We start from the raw sequence: 21,865 nt of genomic DNA, 5'->3' as shown, positions 1-21,865 counted from the left end.
GTAGTATCCTTAGGATTCTCTATGTATAGTATCATGTCATCTGCAAACAGTGACAGCTTTACTTCCTCTTTTCTGATTTCGATTCCTTTTATTTATTTTTCTTCTCTGGTTGCTGTGGGTAAAACTTCCAAAACTATGTTGAATAATAGTGGTGAGAGCGGACAACCTTGTCTTGCTCCTCATCTTAAAGGAAATGGTCTCTGTTTTCACCATTGAGAATGATGTTGGCTGTGGATTTGTCATATATGACCTTTATTATGTTGAGGTAATTTCTCTCTATACCTAACTTCTGGAGGGTTTTTGTCATAAATGGGTGTTGAATTTTATTGAAAGCTTTTTCTGCATCTATTGAGATGATCAAATGGGTTTTATTCTTCAATATGTTAATATGGTGTATCATATTGACTGATTTGCGTATATTGAAGAATCCTGCATTCTCGTGATAAACCTCACTTGATCATGGTGCATGATCCTTTTAATGTGCTGTTGGATTCTTTTTGGAGTATTTTGTTGAGGATATTTGCATCTGTGTTCATCAGTGATATTGGCCTGCAGTTTTCATGTTTTGTGACATCTTTGTCTGCTTTTGGTATCATGGTGATGGTGGCCTTGTAGAACGATTTAGGAGTATTCATCCCTCTGCTGTATTTTGGAAGAGTTTGAGAAGGATAGGTGTTAACTCTTCTCGAAATGTTTGATAGAATTTGCCTGTGAAGCCATCTGGTCCTGGACTTTTGTTTGTTGGGAGATTTTTAATCACAGTCTCAATTTCAGTGCTTGTTATTGGTCTGTTTATATTTTCTATTTCTTCCTGGTTCAGTCTCAGAAGATTGTGCTTTTCTACGAATATGTCCATTTCTTCCAAGTTGTCCATTTTATTGGCATATAGTTGCTTGTAGTAATCTCTCTTGTTACTTTGTATTTCTGCAGGGCCAGTTTTTACTTCTCCTTTTTCATTTCTAATTGTATTGATTGGAGTCTTCTCCCTTTTATTTTTGATGAGTCTGGCTAATGGTTTATCAATTTTGTTTATCTTCTCAAAGAACCTGCTTTTAGTTTTATTAATCTTTGTTATTGTTTCCTTCAATTCTTTTTCATTTATTTCTCATCTGATCTTTATGATTTCTTTCCTTCTGCTAAATTTGGGTTTTTTTTTTTTCTTCTTCTTTCTCTAATTGCTTTAGGTTTAAGGTTAGGTTGCTTGCTTGAGATGTTTCTTGTTTCTTGAGGTAGGATTGCATTGCTATAAACTTCCCTCTTAGAACTGCTTTTGCTGCATCCCATAGGTTTTGGGTCATCGTGTTTTCATTGTCATTTGTTTCTAGGTATTTTTTTATTTCCTCTTTGATTTCTTCAGTCATCTCTTGGTTATTTAGTAGCGTATTGTTTAGCCTCCATGTGTTTGTATTTTTTACAGATTTTTTTCCTGTAATTGATATCTAGTCTCAATGTGTTGTGGTCGGAAAAGGTACTTGATATGATTTCAATTTTCTTAAATATACCAAGGCTTGATTTGTGACCCAGATATGATCTATCCTGCAGAATGTTCCATGAGTACTTGAGAAGAAAGTGTATTCTGTTGTTTTTGGATGGAATGTCCTATAAATATCAGTTAAGCCCATCTTGTTTAATGTATCATTTAAAGCTTGTTTTTCCTTTGTTATTTTCATTTTGGATGATCTGTCCATTGGTGAAAGTGGGATGTTAAAGCCCCCTACTATGATTGTGTTACTGTTGATTTCCCCTTTTATGGCTGTAAGTATTTGCCTTATGTATTGACGTGCTCCTATGTTGGCTGCATAAATATTTACAATTGTTATGTCTTCTTCTTGGATTGATCCCTTGATCATTATGTAGTGTCCTTCTTTTTCTCTTGTAATAGTCTTTATTTTAAAGTCTATTTTGTCTGATATGAGAATTGCTACTCCAGCTTTCTATTGCTTTCCCTTTGCATGGAGTAACTTCTTCCATCCTCTCACTTTCAGTCTGTATGTGTCCCTAGGTCTGAAGTGGGTCTCTTGTAGACAGCATATATACAGGTCTTGTTTTTGGATCCATTAAGCCAGTGCATGCCTTTTGGTTGGAGCATTTAATCCATTTACATTTAAGGTAATTATCGATATGTATGTTCCTATTACTATTTGCTTAATTGTTTTGGGTTTGTTACTGTCGGTCTTTTCCTTCTCTTCTGTTTCCTGCCTAGAGAAGTTCCTTTAGCATTTGTTGTAGAGCTGGTTTGGTGGTGCTGAATTCTCTTAGCTTTTCCTTGTCTGTAAAGGTTTTAATTTCTCAGCCGAATCTGAATGAGATCCTTGCTGGGTAGAGTAATCTTGGTTGTAGGTTTTTCTCTTTCATCACTTTAAATATGTCCTGCCACTCCCTTCTGGCTTGCAGAGCTTCTGCTGAAAGTTTAGTTGTTAATCTTATGGGTATTCTCTTGTATGTTATTTGTTGTTTTTTCCTTGCTGTTTTTAATATGTTTTCTTAATTTTTGATTGTTTGATTAATATGTGTCTTGGTGTGTTTCTCCTTAGATTTATCCTGTATGGGACTCTCTGTGCTTCCTGGACTTCATTGACTATTTCCTTTCCCATATTAGTGAAGTTTTCATCTATAATCTGTTCAAGCATTTTCTCATTCCCTTTCTTTTCCTCTTCTTGTTTCAGGACCCCTGTAATTCGAATGTTGGTGCATTTAATGTTGTCCCAGAGGTCTCTGAGACTGTCCTCAATTCTTTTCATTCTTTTTTCTTTATTCTTCTCTGTGGTAGTTATTTCCAATATTTCATCTTCCAGTTCACTTATCTGTTCTTCTGCCTCAGTTATTCTGCTCTTGATTTCTTCTAGAGAATTTTTAATTTCATTTATTGTGTTGTTCATGATTGTTTGTTTGCTCTTTAATTCTTGTAGGTCTTTGTTAATAGTTTCTTGTATTTTCACCATTCTCTTTTCAAGATTTTGGATCATCTTTACTATCATTACTCTGAATTCTTTAGCAGGTGGACTGCCTATTTCCTCTTCATTTGTTTGGTCTGGTGAGTTTTTGCCTTGCTACTTCATCTGCTGTGTGTTTCTCTGTCTTCTCATTTTGCTTAACTTACTGTGTTTGGGGTCTCCTTTTCACAGGCTGCAGGTTCATAGTTCCTGTTGTTTTTGGTGTCTGCCCCCAGTGGCTAAGGTTGGTTCAGTGGCTTGTGTAGGCTTCCTGATGGAGGGGACTAGTGCCCGTGTTCTGGTGGATGAGGCTGGATCTTGTCCTTCTGGTGAGTAGTACCTCATCCAGTGGTGTGTTTTGGGGTGTCTGTGATCTTATTATTATTTTAGGCTGCCTATGTGCTAATGGGTAGGGTTGTGTTCCTGTCTTGCTAGTTGTTTGGCATAGGGTGTCCAGCATTGTAGTTTGCTGGTCGTTGAGTAGACCTGGGTCTTAGTGTTGAGATGGAGATCTCTGGGAGAGCTTTTGCAGTCTGATACTGTGTGGAGCCGGGAGGTCTCTGGTGGACCAATGTCTTGAACTCATCTCTCCCACCTCAGAGGCATAGGCCTGACACCCAGCCTGAACACCAAGACTGTCAGCCACATGGCTCAGGAGAAATGGGAGAAAAAGAAAAGAATAAATAAAAAATAAGAACATAAAATTACTAAAATAAACATTTTTTAATTGTTAAAAATTTAAAAATTAAAAAGTAATAGAATAAATTTTAAAAAAGAAAGGAAGAAGAGAACAACCAAACCAAAAAACAAATCCATCAATGATAACAAGCAATAAAAACTATACTAAAAAAATAGAAAATAAGGACAGACAGAACCCTAGGACAAATGGTAAAAGCAAAGCTACACAGACAAAATCACACAAAGAAGCATATCCATACACACTCACAAAAGAGAAAAAGGAAAAAAAAATATATATATATATATAAGAAAAAAAGACAGCAACCAAATCAATAAACAACTCTACCAATGATAATAAACTCTAAATATTAAACTAAGATAAACATGAAACCAGAAACAAATTAGAGGTAGAAAGCAAACCCCAAATCTATAGTTGCTCCCGACATCCACCACCTCAATTTTGGGATGATTCATTGTCTGTTCAGGTATTCCACAGATGCAGGGTACATCAAGTTGATTGTGGAGATTTAACCCGCTGCTCCTGAGGCTGCTGGGAGAAATTTCCCTTTCTCTTCTTTGTTTGCACATCTCCTAGGGTTCAGCTTTGAATTTGGCCCCGCCTATGCATGTAGGTTGCCTGAGCGCATCTGTTCTTTGCTCAGATGGGACGGGGTTAAAGTAGCAGCTGATTCGGGGACTCTGGCTCACTCAGGCCAGGGGGAGGGAGGGGTACGGATGTGGGGTGAGCCTGTGGCAGCAGAGGCCAGCGTGATGTTGCACCAGCCTGAGGCGTGTCATGTGTTCTCCTGGGGAAGTTGTCCCTGGATCATGGGACCCTGGCAGTGGCAGGCTGCACAGGCTCCCAGGAGAGGAGGTGTGGTTAGTGACCTTTGCTTGCACACAGGCATCTTGGTGGCTGCAGCAGCAGCCTTAGCGTCTCATGCCTGTCTCTGGGGTCTGTGCTGATAGCCGCAGCTTGAGCCTGTCTGTGGAGCTCATTTTAGGTGGTGCCCTGAATCCCCTCTCCTCGTGCACCCCCAAAACAATGGTCTCTTGCCTCTTAGGCAGTTCCAGGCTTTTTCCAAGACTCCCTCCCGGCTAGCTGTTGTGCACTAGCCCCCTTCAGGCTGTGTTCATGCCGCCAACTCCAGTCCTCTCCCTGGAATCCAACCTCCGAAGCCTGAGCCTCAGCTCCCAGCCTCTGCTCGCCCCAACTGGGGAGCAGACAAGCCTCTCAGGCTGGTGAGAGCTGGTCTGGTCAGCACCAATCCTTTTTGCGGGAATCTCTCTGCTTTGCCCTCTGCACCCCTATTGCTATGCTCTCATCCGTGCCTCTGAAGCTTCCCCCCTGCCACCCCCTGTTTCCACCAGTGAAGGGGCTTCCTAGTTTGTGGAAACTTTTCTTCCTTCACAGCTCCCTACCAGAGGTGCAGGTCCCATCCCTATTCTTTTGTCTCTGTTTTTTCTTTTTTCTTTTGCCCTACCCAGGTACATGGGGAGTTTCTTGCCTTTTGGGAAGTCTGAGGTTTTCTGTCAGCTTTCAGTAGGTGTTATGTAGGAGTTGTTCCACATCAGATATATTTCTGATGTATTTGTGGGGAGGAAGGTGATCTCCATGTCTTACTCCTCTGCCATCTTGAAGGTCTTTTCTTTAGTAGGTATTTCTAAGAGATAAGAAAACTTTTTATGAAGATAACCTTTTAGTGTTATCACATCTAAATCAAATTAACGATAATTACTTTAATATCACCAAATATAAATTAATGTTCAATTTCCTCAGTTGAATCATAATTTTCTTTAGAGTTTGTTTTTTTGATCAGGATCCAAATAGTGTCCCTACAAAGAAACAGATGGATCTATCTCTTAGTCTCATCTCATCTTTAAATTCTCACTTCAGCTCTATTTTTTATTTCAAGATTTGTGTTCTTGTTATTATTGGGGAAAAAAGGCCATTTGATCTATTTCTCTACTTTCATTTTATTTATTTCAGATTTATTTATAATATTTTATAGGAAGCTTTATTGGTTTAACAAATGTTAGGTATATAAAGAATAGTTCTTGAAGGAGTTTAATATATTGCCTGTCACATGGTAATGCCTCCATAATCATAAACAACTGTATATCCCTTATGACAAGTAAACATGAATCTTGCTACTCTTATTCCAAAGGCAGATCCACAGATGATATCCTTGTCTGAAGTAGTTCCAGTCTTGTGGGTGGAATTGTTTCCCCCAAAATGATATGTTGAAGTACTAACCTCTGGTACCTACGGATGTGACCTTTTTTGGAAACAGCATCTTTGAAGATATAATCAAGTTTAGTTGAGGTCATATTCAATTAGGATGAGCTCTAATGAGATTCTGAAATTTCTACCCATATATAAAGTTTAAAATTGGAAACATTTTTAATTGATGCAGGAAATAAAAGAGTTTAGTTAAGTTTTAGAAAATCCCTTTATTCTTCTTGTCTGATTAATGAACTAAGAATAGTAGTGTAAAAACAAGTGAAACTTTTATTATTATCTCATGAAGAAGTCTGAAGGTAAGCAAACCAAAGTTGAGATGGGGCATCAACAGTGTTCAGAGTTGTGCTACTTCTGTCCTTCCCTTTCACGATTTTAACTTACAGTTATACCTTCTCATCACCTCAAGGGCTGTAATGGCTCAACATCAGCCATTACACTACAAATCAAGCTTAAAGAAAGAAAACTGGAAATGTAAAAAAGAACTTTCCACCTGATTTACCAGTTATAAAGGCTTGCATTTTCAAATACATCTCATTGGACAGAATTTAGTCACTTGGTTACATCTAGCTAAACACTCATAAAATATGGAGAAAAAGACATCCAGAACTTCTTACTGATGTAGTGTCACACAGGACAAACTTATTTCTGAAGATAAATATTTGTAACCAAATTAAATTACTCAACATGTTGCTTAAAATCTAGTACTCAGGAGAACATTTGAAACTGTCCTATGACCAACTGGGTCAATTTGACTATGTCAGTTCTTTTTTCAAGTGTTCCTTGAACTATCCATTCTCCTCTCCTCAGCTCACTTTTGTATTAGCTTGAACATGATTTACTTAGCATTTTTATAAATACACTTCTTTTTTCTCTTCCCATCCCTCCCTTCCCTCTCCTACCAGTCCCACCACTCCCACACACACCCCATCCCCTGTCTCTCTCTCTCTCTTTCTCCCTCCCTCCCTTAGCATTTTGAAGATTTATTATTTCTTGCCCAAGATCTGGATTAGTTTGGTTCATAGTGTGAATTCAATAAATATTTGCTTAGTTAATGAGTTAATAATTTTAAAGGAAATATAAATATGCCCACATTCAAAGGGGAGCATATATTACAGAGTCATCCCTCAGTTTCTGAGGGGAATTTGTTGCAGGACATGCAGCGGTAGCAAATTCCACAGATGCTGAAGTCTCATATAAAATGGCTAGTATTTACATATAACCTACACACATCCTCCCTACTTTAAATCATCTCTAGATTCCTTATAATACCTAATACAGTGTAAATGCTATGTAAATAGTTGCAGGTGTACTGTAAATTCAAGTTTTTCTTTTTGAAACTTTATGGATTTTTTTTCTGACATTTTCCATCAGTTGTTGGTTGAATCTGTTTCCACGATGCAGAACCCATGGATAGGAAGTGCCAGTTGTACTTCCACTTACAAAAATTTTGATATTATAAACACAATAATTCTTTCTGGTTCCATACTTAGTTGACATGCTTGGAGTTAAATTCTCTAAAAGGAAGCTTTTTGTTCATTTGACTATAAAACAAAAAATAGACTTAATTGCTCTACATTTAAAGCAGAGTACTATAAATCTCCGTTAGGTAGTCCCTGAAGGGCTACAAACAATCCTCTCACGATGAAAATGTCTACAATTAAATAGGGACTTCCTTCATCAAAGCTTAAGTTAATTGTAAAAGTGAATGTAAAATATAAAATAGAATAGTACTTTACAAAACACACATATTGAATATAAATGGAAAAAGGGTGGTTCCTCCCACTCCCTTGTGAATTTACCTCTAAGGCTTATGCAAATCAATTAAACAACTTGAAAATATTTCAACAAACTATTATGCTATTTTCTTCACTGAATTAGAAAGTGTGGTTAGTTCTAATTGTAGTCAGTTTTTCAAACAGAGAATCCTCATTCTAGAAATATCAGCTAAGGTTATAGCAGAATAAGGTTTTATTGGTAAACTGTTTGGTCTATTAACTAACATACCGAATAACAGAAATGAGCATTATGTGAAATTAAAGATACTTGAGGTACACGGATTGGATAATATATTTTCAAGGCACTGCTAAAATTTAGATAAATAAGGTGTAAATCAAGAATCCATTCAGGCCTACAAGTTTTACTCTTAGGAATGGTGACCAAAGTTGTATTGCTAACAGTTCTATGTCCAAACATTAGGCAGGAGAATTTCTTCTTGCCTTATGTTGCCTAGCAGGATAATCTAAGCCAGTTTGTAGGATTTTGTCTTATCTGACTCAAGTGAAACTTTTGTGTAAATTGTTGTCAGAGCACAGGTAATTACAGAGAGCTGGATGTATCAAGATTAAAGAACAGGTCTCTTTTGCTGTGTTTCGTTAACATGTGATTATTAAATGATTATATCTGTGGTTGAAATAAGTCTGAAATTTGCTTATACTGGTAGTGAGATGAGTCTTAAGCGGTATAGCTAATCTTCACCCCATCTTAGTGTATTATAATGTACTAAAAATAAACAATCAAACACTTAAGCATTGCGCATAATCAAATTTTCTTGAGTCAGTTTGCAGTGTCAGTGCCCTTTTCTCTATATTATATAATCTTAAAGTGTAGCTTTTATATCTTTTTGACATATGGTTCCAGGAAACTTGAATATTACTTAGACATGTGAAAAATCTATAAGCACTTCAAGAGCATAGTTTTTCATTTGTTTATATTTAGTGTTATGGAACAATTATTTTCTTCTGAGACATATACAGGCACACCTTGTTTTACTGTGTTTCACTTCATTGTGTTTCACAGATATTGTACTTTTTACAAATTGAAGCTTTGTGGTAATCCTGCATCAAACAAATCTATTGGTGCCAGTTTTTCAAACTGTACTTCTCACTTTGTGTCTCTGTGTCACATTCTAGTAATTCTCACAATATTTCAAACTTTCTTCATTCTTACTATGTTATGGTGATCTTTGATCAGTGAGCTTTGATTTAACTATTTTCATTGTTTTGGTATTATTTAGCAATAGGTATTTTTAAATAAGGTATGTATATTTTTTTAGACAGAATGCTATTGTACACTTAATAGACTACAGTATAGTATAAACATAACTTCTGTATGCACTGGGAAAGAAAAAATTAGTGTGACTCATTTTATGACAATATTTGCTTTATTGTGGTGGTCTGGAACTGAACCTACAGTATCTCAGGTATACCTGTATACGATATTCACTGAAACTTAGTCTCCTCATTTGAAAAGTGAACAGGCCAATATTTCATTTCAACATGATAAGAAGAACCACAAATTAGACTTCCTTCTCAACTGGTATACTCCATGCTTGAGGAACAAATTTGGGTAGAATTACTCAACTTCATTAGTAGTTGCTGTAGATTAAGCACAAGTACCTATACACCAGAGCAAATATGAAATGATGAGTAAGTCTTCTGAAACAAAGCCATCCCTTTGTTCAAATGTGTTCAGATATAAAGTTGAACTTGTTCACTTTCATTTCTATAGCACATTTTGATGGAAATGAGTCTCTCTATTCACTGTGGTATCATGAAAATTTAAAAGAGACTCAACAATATTGATGTCACCCTTTATTTAAGTCTACTTTTTCTTTATGTGCATTCTGCCCACTAATATTACTCATCAAGCCTTAGAGTAAGGGAAAAATAAGTAAATTTTGAGAATCTAATAATGGCTTTTGGAAGAAAATCATTTCATTCAAAAAATAAGAGTAATAAGTACAATTTTCAGTATTTCATGTCTTTTATAAAAAGGGCAGTTGTACCAGCAAATAGAAAGAACATTCACCCGTTCACATTCAGCAAATACATAGCATGTGCCTGGGACTGTGTCTAGGGTCTGGAAAAGAATACAATGGGTAGACACAGACCTTGACTTTCCACTTCTTATGATATTATGATTAATATGTATAAATAATCAGGCAATACAACAAAAACAAGTGATAATTGATTACCCAATGGGTTCTACAGAAACCTATGGCAGAATAGATAATGCATCCTTTAAGGCAGGGTTCCCCAGCCCCCAGGGCCGTGGGCCGGTACAGGTTAGGAACCAGGCCACACAGCAGGAGGTGAGCAGCAGGTGAAGAGCGAAGCTTCATCCGCGGCTCCCAGTGGCTTCCCATCACTCGCATTGCTGAACCACTGAACCACCAACCCCCCCCCATCCCTGGAAATATTGTCTTCCACGAAACCAGTCCCTGGTGCCAAAAAGGTTGGGAACTGCTGCTTTAAGGATCAGGGAAGGCTACTTAGAAAAAGTAACTTCTACATTGAATCATAGTGGTAGTAAAGGAGTTAGCCAGTTAAGGTGACATAATGGCTGGGAGAAGGTGGATTAATTTAGATGGAGGGAGTAATGCATTTGTGAAAGTCCAGGCAAAAGAAGGAACAGGGTTCATTTTGGGAACTAAAATAAGGTCAGTATGACAGGAGTGTGAAACATAATGAGGGAAATGAAAAGAGATAACACTGGACAGATAAGCAGACCTGGGCCTATTTAGGGTCTTAAAACTTATGTTAAGGAGATTTGCCTTTGTTCTGAGAGCAATGAGGAATTACTTAAGATTAGAAGCAAGTATATGATATCATCATATTTTTATTTATAAATATCATTCTTGCAGCACATACAAAATAGCATGGTATGTGATTAATAGCATTAAATAAAAGTACATACATAAATGATAATATTGCTATAATTTTTATTTTCTCTGAGACAAAGGCTAAGGCAATTTTCTGAATGTTGTAATTTATTTCCATTGCTTTTGATTTCTTTTCAGCCAAGTTGTTTTCCTGTTTGAATAGCTTTATCTTATAAGTAAAATACTATTCCAAGTTCAAATACATGGCTTCTTAACTAGTTGGTTAATATTTGATGTGAATTTCCATTGTTTGTACTTCAGGTTATAGTAAATATCAAGTAATTAAAAAGTTATTGGACTTCTCCTATGACTTAGGATGTAGAAAGACACAAGAGACACCATTAGAATGAAAGGGATAGCCTGCAAAAACATAATTTATTTTAAACCTTTCAGAGAGCTGAGGTGACAAGACCACCATGATAACTGAATTCCAAATGGTAACAAGTCTTTCCAAAGATGAATGAGATATGTTATCTCTTTTACTTTGGGCAAACATGGAAAAGGGGAAGAAAAAAAAATGATGGCCTTCATAAAAATGGGTAAAATGAAATCAACTAAAATTAAAGATAAACCTTAAGGCTGAGTGTGGGCTAATATAATTATGAGCCCTGTACAAAAAGACATTTTGCATGCACATTCAAGCTTTTTCAATGGGTTTCTTCTGCATGTGATGAGAAAGATCTGAGGCAGGACTGCAGACTTGAAGGAGCCCGTATTAGGGGCATAGGTATAAAGAAAGTGATTGTCTACCAGTAGGGTTCAGGTATAACACATTACCTGCTTTTTGGACCATTTGACATATAAAGCAGGATCCTCAAACCACAAGGTGAGAGGTAACAAAACTTCCTTGTTCTAGGCCTCAAACAAAGATATACTGCTTCTGGAGGGGATGTGGAAGCAAAATCCATCTGCCACTGTGGATGGATAGGAAGAACTGCTGGACCCATTATCCTTCCCCAGTGCAAAACAGTGGTCTGCTATCACTGGGCAATAGTCAGAAAACTCTATCTTCTACAAATCCCACTGGACATAGAAGTGATGTTTGGATGCCATAGTGGGAAAAGGCAGTAATGCTAAGAAGGCCCACACTGAAGCTGGGACAGGATAACTGCCCCTTTCATAAACCTAGCAATTCATAGCAAGCAACAGCAGGCTACTGATAAATAGGGTAAGAGTGTGGAGAAAGATCCTGCCTGTGGCACAGAAGGTGGAGAAACTGCTGACAGCTGAGATTGGAACACAAACAGTAAGAGAAACCCAGCCAGAAGTAATTTGAAGCCTATAGTATACCAAAGACAAAAATTGCCACCACAAATCACAAACCTATCTGAACCACATATTAGATTGCCAACTCCCCACACTAGTGGCTGTGCAGAAAAAATGAGGTGCCCATTATTGGGTATAAATACTCTTTCTTTTTTTGGTATAAATACTCTTGATCTCAGTTTCTGTTGTCCTTCTACATTTGATGTCTAGCATGCAATAAAGTTATGAGATACACACACACACACACATGCACACACGCACACATGCACACACACACACAAGCCTTAATCAAGAAATAATGCAACCCATAGAGCCAAACTCAGAGAAAACCCAAATATAGTATCTATTAGACTGATTCTTGAAAATAACGATTAGTATGTTAAAAGATTTAATGGAAAAAGCAAAAAGCATGTATAAACAGATTTAGAATTATAGAAATAGAATTATAGTGCTTTGTGGCCATTGATTAATATTAATTAATGTAGCTCATAGAACTACATGCAGGATAAATACAAAGAGAAAAAAAGAAGACAAAAGACAAACAAAAGTCACTTAGACGTAACAGCAAAATGGAAACCAAAGATAAAGTCTTGAAGGCAACCAAGAAAATAATAAAAATAGAGCAGAATTCTCAACAGAAATGAAGACATCCAGAAGACAATGAGCAGTATTTTTCAAATACTAAATGAAAAAGTAAACTGTCATGTATTGATACCAAAGGGGAAAGGGGGGGTGGGTGGGATGAATTGGGAGATTTGGGATTGACATATACACTACTATGTATAAAATAAATAAGTAGTGAGAACCTAATATATAGCACAGGAACTCTACTCAGTGCTCTGTAGTGACTTAAATGAGAAGGAAATCCAAAAAAGAGGGGACATATGTATATGTAGAGCTGATTCACTTTGCTGTACAGCAGAAACTAGCACAATATTGTAAAGCAACTATATTCCAATAAAAAAACCAAATGTCAACTGAAAATTCTATACCCAGTAATAATATCTTTCAAAAAACAAATCTTTAAATGTGAAATAAAGACTTTTTTTCAGATATCTTTAAAAAGCAGAGGGAATTCATTGCCAACAGACTTATAGTATAAGTAATATTTAAGTTAGATATTCAAGGGTAAGGAATATAATATCAAATGGAAATTTGTGTCTATAAGAATGAATAAATAAAGAATGAATAAAGAGCACTAGAAATGGCAAACATAAGAATAAACATACATTTTTTCTCTTATTTTAAATCACATTAAAATATAATTAACTGTCTCTATTAGTTTTCTAGCACTGCTATAACAAAATACTACAAACTGAGTGACTTATTATAAAGTACCAGAAATCTATTCTTTCACATTTCTGGGGTCAACAAGTCCAAAATCAAAGTGTAGGCAGGGCCATGCTTTCTCTGAAACTTCTAGCAGAGGACCCTTCCTTGACTCTTTTAGATTCTGATGGTGGTTGGCACTTCTCAGTGTTCTTGGCTTATACATACATCACTCCAACCGCTACCTCCATCTTCACATAGACTTCTTTCCTACATGTTATAATCAATTCAGAAAGTACCAAGTCTAACGTTCTAAATCATCAAAATCAGGTATGGGTGAGACTTTGTGTCTGGTCCACCCTGGGACAAAATTTCTCCCCATCTGTGTATCTACGAAACCTAAGAAAGATGTTATCAGCTTCAAAAATGCAATGGTGGGGAAAGCATAAGGTAGGCATTCTCATTCTAAATGTGTTAAATTGGAAGGAAAATATGTCACAAGCAAGTCTAAAATGCAGAAAAGAAAACTCTATTAGATTTCAATGCCTGAGAATAATCTCTGTGATTATATGCTCTGTCTTCTGAGCCTAATATGGAAGTGGCTCCACTCTCTCATCCCATGGGGTCAGGGACCTCACCCTGTGAGCCCCCAGAGTAGTGGTCTCATTGGCTTTCATACCATAGACTGGAGGAAGGGAAATGGGGAGTAACTGTTGATGGATACATGGTTCCTTTTTGAGGTGATGACAATTTTCTAGAATTAGGTAGTGGTGATGATTGCACAAAATTATGAATTGAATTATATCACTTTAAAATTGAGATTTTCATGATATGTGAATTATATTTCAATTGAAAGAAAAGAAAAGCTGGAGAACTCATGCTTCCTTATTTTAAAACTTAAAGTTACACTAATTAAAACAGTGGGGATTTTGTGTAACAATAAACATATAGAACAATAGAACAGAATGTGTTTCTGGAAAGGGACCCACAAATATGTGATTGATTGATTTTCAACAAACTTGCCAAAGTAATTTAATGGAAAAATACAATTTTTTCAACAAGTGTTACCGGAACATTTGAATACCCAAAATCAAAAATAAATTAAAAAATGAAGAAACATTACCCTTAATCCAAACCATATTAAAATTAGTTGAAATTGATTCAAGATCACAATATAATTCTAAAATTATAAAAATTCTAGTAGAAAGCATAAAAGAAAATCTTTGGCAATTTTTTAGACAGGACACAGGAACAAAAAACATAAAAGACAAATTTTGATAAATTTGACTTCATCAAAATTAAAATATTTTCCTCTTTGAAGAACACAATAAAAGAAATTAAAAATAACCATAACTTGGAAATATATTCACAAAAGGTATATATGATAAATGATTGAGTACAGAAAGTAAAAAGAACTCTTACAACTCAATAATAAGAGGACAAACAGCACAATAAAAAATGAGTGAAAAATTTGCAAAGACACTTCTTTGCAACAGAGAAAATACAACTGACAAATAAACACATGAAATAATGTCCAACATTATTAGTCATTGGGGAAATTTAAATTAGAGCCATAGTAAGACAGCAGAACAAACCTACTAATGTGGCAAAAATTATCAAATAAACAAAACACAGACTACATAAATTGCTGGTGAAAGTTCAAAACAATTAGCACCTTCATATTTGCTGTTGAGTATGCCAAGTGGCAGAACAATTTTAGAAAACAGTATGGTGGTTTCTTATAAAATGATATATACACTTACCATATAACTGAGGGACCTGACCCAAAAAGATTAATAAAACTGAACATTTCCACATAATGACCTATATAAAAATATTTAGAAAGTTTTATTTAGAATATCCAAAAACCTGGAAACAATCAAAACGTCCACTAATAAATGAATGGATAAACAAATTGTGGTACATCTGTGCAATAGGATGCTGATTAGCAATAGAAATGAATGATCTACTGATTCATGCAGCTATATGGATGATTCCCCAAAACGTTATGCTTAGTGAAAGAAGCTAGATACTAATGACTATATATGTATAATTTTATTTTCATGACAAAAGTATAGGATGGAAAACAAATCAGTGGTTGCCAGGCACTGGCATTATAGGAAGGGTTGACTACCAAAACTGTCACAAAAATATTTTGGAGTGATGAAACTATTTTATATCTTTATTGTGGTGGTGAATATATTTTCACATACCTAAAAAGATTTCATTTCACTTTATGTAAATTATACCTCAATAAATTGGTTATGGGTTGAATTGTGTCCCCCCAAAAATCATATGTTGAAGTCTGAATCCCTGGTACCTCATATTGTGACCTTATTTGGAGATAAGGTTTTTACAAGAGACTGTCAAGTTAAAATGAGATCATTAAGTTGGAACCTAATCCAGTATGACTGGTGTTCTTATAAAAAGGGAATATTTGTCCACAAGGACACACATATAGGGAAGATAACGTGAAGAGACATAGGGAGGAGGTGGCCTTCTATAAGCCAAGGAGAGAGGCATAGAACAGATCCTTCCTTCACAACCCTCAGAAGGGACCAACACTGCCAACACCTTGATTTTGGATTTCTAGTCTCCAGAACTGTGAGACAATACATTTCTCTTGTTTATGTGATACTTTGTGATGGCAGCCCAAGAAAACTGACACACTTGACTCTCAAAAAATAAATTTATTTGTATTCCCACAATTCAAAAATTAAAATAATGACCATAATAATACCATCATTTCAATGAGGGCACAGAACTTAGGCTATATGTTTAAATATTTTTTATATCTACTTCACCAGTTTCAATCATTTGAATACACTGTTTCTATAGTACCATAAAAATTTCCTTTAGTAATATGTTCTCCAGGTCTACCTTTGTTGTTTTGTTCAAAGTTCTATATTTACGTATTACCTAAATTATTAAATTTTACTTTTACAGTTAATGCTCTGAGTCTATTATGCAAATATCCAAATATATCTCATCTTACATTTTGTCTATGAAGAGATCAGCTATACCACATGTGTAGTATTCCACAAAGGTTTCAAATCCTCTTACAAGAAAGATTCTGGAAATGTATAGGAAGGAGATTGTGACAGTAAGGGTCATGAATCATATGCATGTACATACTTGCAAGGTAGGCTCTTTGATATACAGTTTCCTAGTGAAGAGGAGGGTCTCCTCAAACCTAGTGTGTGAATGAACTTTAAATGAAAAGATGGCACACCACATTCTTAACTTGACAATTGGCCATTATACATGGTGGTGACTCTCAAAAAGAATGTTGATTACTTGATGTGGTGAAATATATGTTGCACAAATATGGAAGTCAAAACTCACTGTAATTTTAAAAAGCACTAAATCATGCCCTGGTCCTCGTATAGCTTTATAGTTCCAAAGCCAGTTAGGATACACTGAGGAAAAAAAATTTTCTTCCTCTCACAATTGAGAAGTTCAAACACATCAGTCATGAATCTACATCTTGGAGTCAGGCCCAGGGGAGGAGGTTGGTGAATAGTGAAGCTTAGTTATCCATCAATAGAGCAACCTTTAAATGAATGTCTGCAGACATGTTAAAGAAGTTTGTAGTGTGTCCAGTGCTTATAATAATAACTGCACCAGAGGTTTTTATTTATTTATACTAATGTAACCTTATTCAACTATAATCCTCTACATTGCTGTTGCCGTCTAATCTCTTTAATGAATGGTATTTCATTAAGTACCTTCTTTATCAATTTTATATTAAGTATATCTGAAGGTTAGGTGCTATAACATTTAATATTTAACTTCATTTTTGAAAGTATATTACATCAATAATCTAAATAAAACTGATTTTCACATATCCTAATACAATTTCATAAATAAGCATATAAAGAAACTTGGATGGCTTAGCAGATTGGTACTACAATACACAGGTTTCTGCTGTTAGGTCTCAAGTTCAAAACCAACCTCATATTATGAATTAAGAAAAAGAAATAAATAGCTGTGGTAATGAAATTTCATGCTGTGAATCAATGGTTTTGTTTGCATGGGTCTTCTAAAAGAATTAAACACAGTAAAAAGAAGTACAAATCCTCTTCAAATCTTAGAAATATTTCCCCCAAAGCAGTATTTTAGTTTGCAATCCCGGGTGAAAGAGGAGGAAGAGGAAGGAGGTGAGGGAGAGGGAAATTTACATCCACTTCCATGTAGAAATGCTCTTATATTAATAAACTTGCATATGTTTGCTCTTTGGGGTAATACAAACATGAAAGCAGAAAAAAAACCTCAATATTTCCTTTTTTTTCCTATATATCCCTCCTAAGCTTATTTAACATTCCTCCTGATGTGTCTCTTTTGCACACACCAAACATACTTCCTTACAATCCTTTGTGACCCCCAGACTCCACTCCTACATTTGTATAGAATGAGTTATGGAGGTAACAGAGGACTGTCTTCTCTTCAGGCACATTTTTAAATTAAAACCAGGGTATCAGTCAAAAGGTATATATTCTCCTTTCTTTTATTTCCAGGAAAATCTGATGCTAAATTCCCCTTAGCTATTTACAAAATAGGTACTCACTATGTGCCAATCCTGGGCTCACATAAGTCTTGTGTTTATGAAGTTTATATTCTAGGAAAATTAGGAAAGGATTTAAGTTAAACAATTGGTGTCGCCAATGCCAATAATTCAGATAGGCTCTCAATGCTGTTTTGGTCACATGATGAGCCCAGAAAACAGTTAAGTACTAAAAAAAGTTGCCATATGACAACGTGGAATAGAGAAAATAATCCTATCAAATGTTGGAAGAAGAAAGACTTCTGGGAGACAATAGAGTGAGCTTGAATCAATATTAATACCTGGGAAATGACAGCGGCAGATGAGCTACTCTAGTGTGAAACAATTAAGGTTGACAGGGCTCAGTTCGAACAATGTGTTTCACTGGTCGTAAAGCTAAGAGACAGATCTGCAAACAATGACAAGCCCTGTATACAGTAACTGCCATCATCATTGACTCAGTGGTCAGGACGTTTAATTGATGACCTTAGAATCACTAATTGGGCATTAATCTTTCAATCAACTATGTTTGCTTAAAGAAATGACTCTTTGGTAAGTTTCTTTTTTTTTTCCAGAAAGCCAGGTCAGATTTGACTTTTACATTAGAAGACAAGCCTACTTAAACAGCTGATTGGGCTTTCCAGAGGACAAAGCCACTGATTCCACAATTAGAAAGATGGCTTAAAATGTCAAGAACCCTGGTAAAGTAATATCTTTCCATAAATTGACAGTGAAGGAGGAACAAGTGAGACTGAACCCTTTGTTGAGAACAGATTTAATTGGCAGGGGTCAGGGAATTTCACAAAGATGGAATTCCTTAAGGATGCAAAGAAAAGTACCATGAAGGGGAGGGGAAACCTGCCTAAAGTAGGTCTGGTGATGTCAAGGCCAATCTTTTCCTTCACCATCTTGCCTGGGGCTTGTTCTGCCAAGACTAAAGAAATGATGACATCTGCATGGCATATTCGTAGTACTGTAGCATTTCATTTTACACCTCGGTAAAAAAATAAATTTGGGGAAAGTGAGGGAAGAACTAAATTATGTGTTAGTTTTTGTAATATGCATATTGCTCTATATTCAGTAGGTACAAATAAATGCTCATTAACTGAAATCCATTCTGAATTTTATTACTAATTCTCATCTGTTGAAAAATAAGTGTGGGTTCAGACCCAGTGGGCAGAGTTCCAATAGTTCTTTAAACAGACTAAATTATTTTTGCTCTTAATAGTAGATAGTGCTAAGTTTTAGTAAACAGGTTTACTTGGATGAAAAAAGATTTCAATTCCTGTGTCAGGGAGGGATGTGTTGATTTATATGCATATTTCAAGTTCTCTCATTAACAAATATTTCTAAATTTCTACTCTGTATTATGAACTGTGTCATGTGTGAATTGTTTTAAGAATGCTTGAAAATGCATTAAAATAAAATGTTCTAATCTGGGCAAAATAAATGCCTTGAAACCGACTCCAGTCTACAATATTATACATGTAGCTAGTAAACATGATGATTGATATAATCATATTTTCCACATTGATCTGAATCAGCTGCAATGATCTTAATAGACTCAATATTGGAAAAATGGGAATATTCCAATTTAAAGTACTTTGTTATTCGGCAAAGACATTTAGTTCTTTCATATCAACTGTACTAAAAATTCCATGGTGTACTATTATCAAATACAATTTTCAATGTTTTATTCCAACTGATAAGTCAATTAGCAATTATCGATATTTCACTTATAATGAAAGCCAGGAATTTGAAACCAAAGACATGTGCACAGATTTGTTTTTCAGGTTTTTTTGTCTTTTGGCTATCCAGTCTTTTGTGTCATTTGTTTACTTAATTTCTGTAAAGCAGTTCAAAAAGTTTTATTGAGAGTTTGTTTGTTGCTAAGATTCATTCATGTTATGGCACATTGTTATAGTTTATTTATTTTGACTACTGTAGTATATGTCAATGTGTGAATAACACATGGTTTATTCATCCAGTCTGCCATGGTGGGTGTTTGGATTATTTCCATTCTTTTTGCTGTTATGATATTCTCACACAGGTCTCTGGCATTCCTGGGCAAGGTTGTCTCTTGGGAGCATACCTAGGAATAAAATTCTGAAACATAGGGCATATGAATATTCAAATTTAGAAGGACATAGACAATGCCAAAATTCTTCTTAGGTGATTTCACCATGTTAAATCCCTACTTTCCTAAACATATCAAATCACCATTCAATTAAGCCTATTATTCTTTTGCCTTATAAATACTTTGATTAACCTAAGATTCTCAGAACTGGTTGATTGGGAACACAAATACTATAACATCTTTAACGATGCAATCTGATGAAATATTTTTATTTTTTCATGTGCTTTAAACTTTTTGTTGGTTTGTTTTGCCAAACTTAGGAGTTTCCAGATTTAGTTCATTTCAGGGACTTGTCTTTGATATTCTAACTTTAGAAATAATATTTGTTCTTACTGCCATACCGATTAGTCAAACCAGACACTTCGTATGAGAAAAAGTTTCATTTTATATTTTCCAACTCAAATGCATCTGTTAATATACATTTGAGGAATATCAAAAAAAGAGAGAGAAACAAAGTCCAGAGAGTATCTTGTAAGATAAATGATAAAAATAGTTAAATAAAATTAAAATATGAATTTAATATAAATAATTTAAGTTGGATAAATTTTATGCTATATCTCATTACTTAACTTACAATAATTTAGTGTAATGAAAAGCAAAAATTATAGATTATTTAAGCAACAGTGGATGAAATAAATACATTATGTGCCTTCAGAAAATATGTTCATTCATGGGTTCAACTCTGACATTCAGCTTCTGGGAAAAATTAACTGAGAATAACTGCATTATTTTAATTAGGCATCACAATCAAAATTTTTCTTTGTATTTAATGGAGGAAACAGAATATGCTACTGAAGAGTAATCAGTCCAACATTAACATTATAATTTTATTTGTTAGTAGAAAGTAGAAAATATTTTAATGTGAAATAATTAAAATGAGGTAAGATGATTTATTATAATTAATAAATATTTCATGATAGTATTTGATAAGATTTAACCACATCATTGAATAAGGCAAATCACACCCAAAATAAATAATTCTTTATCTGCAAATTGTACCCATTAAAATTGAAAAATTAAGATGTATTCCACGGCACTCTAGTTACATTTAAAGATATTAGAGTGAGTAATCTGTATTACATTGGATATTTCTAGATTCTTTTCTTTCCACCTAATGATGCATTTTAGGAATAGGGATTGCAAATAACTTTTAAAATTTGCTTACATTAAATATGTGAATGAAAGCTATTTTAAAGAGTTTATTATTTCCTACTGAAGCTCACTGCTTTACTCTAACCATGTATTTTCTCAAGAGTAATAACTTCTTTGAAGATAGTAGGGGTTTGGCAGAGATAAGGCCATTAAACGAAAATGGTCATCAATCGCACCACCAATAGTCTACCATATATCTGATTTAAGAACATTCTACAAGGACAGGAATGTATCATTTTGATTCCCTATTTCTGTCTTAACAGAAATATGCATAAGACGGGGAAAAACAAAAGCTTACATAATGGGATCAAGGTGCCTTAATGAAGGCATCCATGACAGCAATAGTAATTTACAATATCTGAAGGGATCAATGAGTGCAAAAATTTCTCTTTTTCTGTGTATAGTTTTTAAATTAAGAAAAGGAATTAAAAAAAATAAAAACCTATGCCATGTTAGGAACGAGTAGGTGAAGAGCTACTTCATTAAAACTGTATGCATGATTATTCTTGGAAAGAATCCCAATTTGAAGACACTATTCAATGATATCTTGGGGAGAGGTGGGAGGGGAAAATAATCTTAACTTCTTCTATTAAAAGAGAAATGAGCACTCAACACTTCCAGTCAAGCTCTAATCAAGGCTTTATATAAACATTAGAAAGGCAAAAGTTGGGAAACCAACTAGGAATCAACTGGGAGGAAGGCAGAGTTGTTCACTGGATCATTTCTTTACTCCAGGGTGGCCTGATACTTTGCTTTGGTTTCTTGATGAAAGTTTGTTATGCCTATGGTCCCAACATCCTGCCCAGTTTTCCTTCCTTCCTACCTTCCTTCCTTCCTTCTTTTCTCTTTCTTTCTTTCTCTCTTTTTCTCTCCTTCTCCTCCTCCTCCTCCCCCATCCTCCTCCTCCTTCTTCCTCTTCTCCTTCTTCTCCTTCTTCTTCTTCTTCTTCTTCTTCTTCTTCTTCTTCTTCTTCTTCTTCTTC

The sequence above is a fragment of the Monodon monoceros genome, unplaced genomic scaffold (assembly GCF_005190385.1).
Source record: "Monodon monoceros isolate NGI ecotype Baffin Bay Population unplaced genomic scaffold, NGI_Narwhal_1 Super_Scaffold_15, whole genome shotgun sequence".
Taxonomy (NCBI): Eukaryota; Metazoa; Chordata; class Mammalia; order Artiodactyla; family Monodontidae; genus Monodon; species Monodon monoceros.
This window is presented reverse-complemented; position numbering follows the sequence as displayed.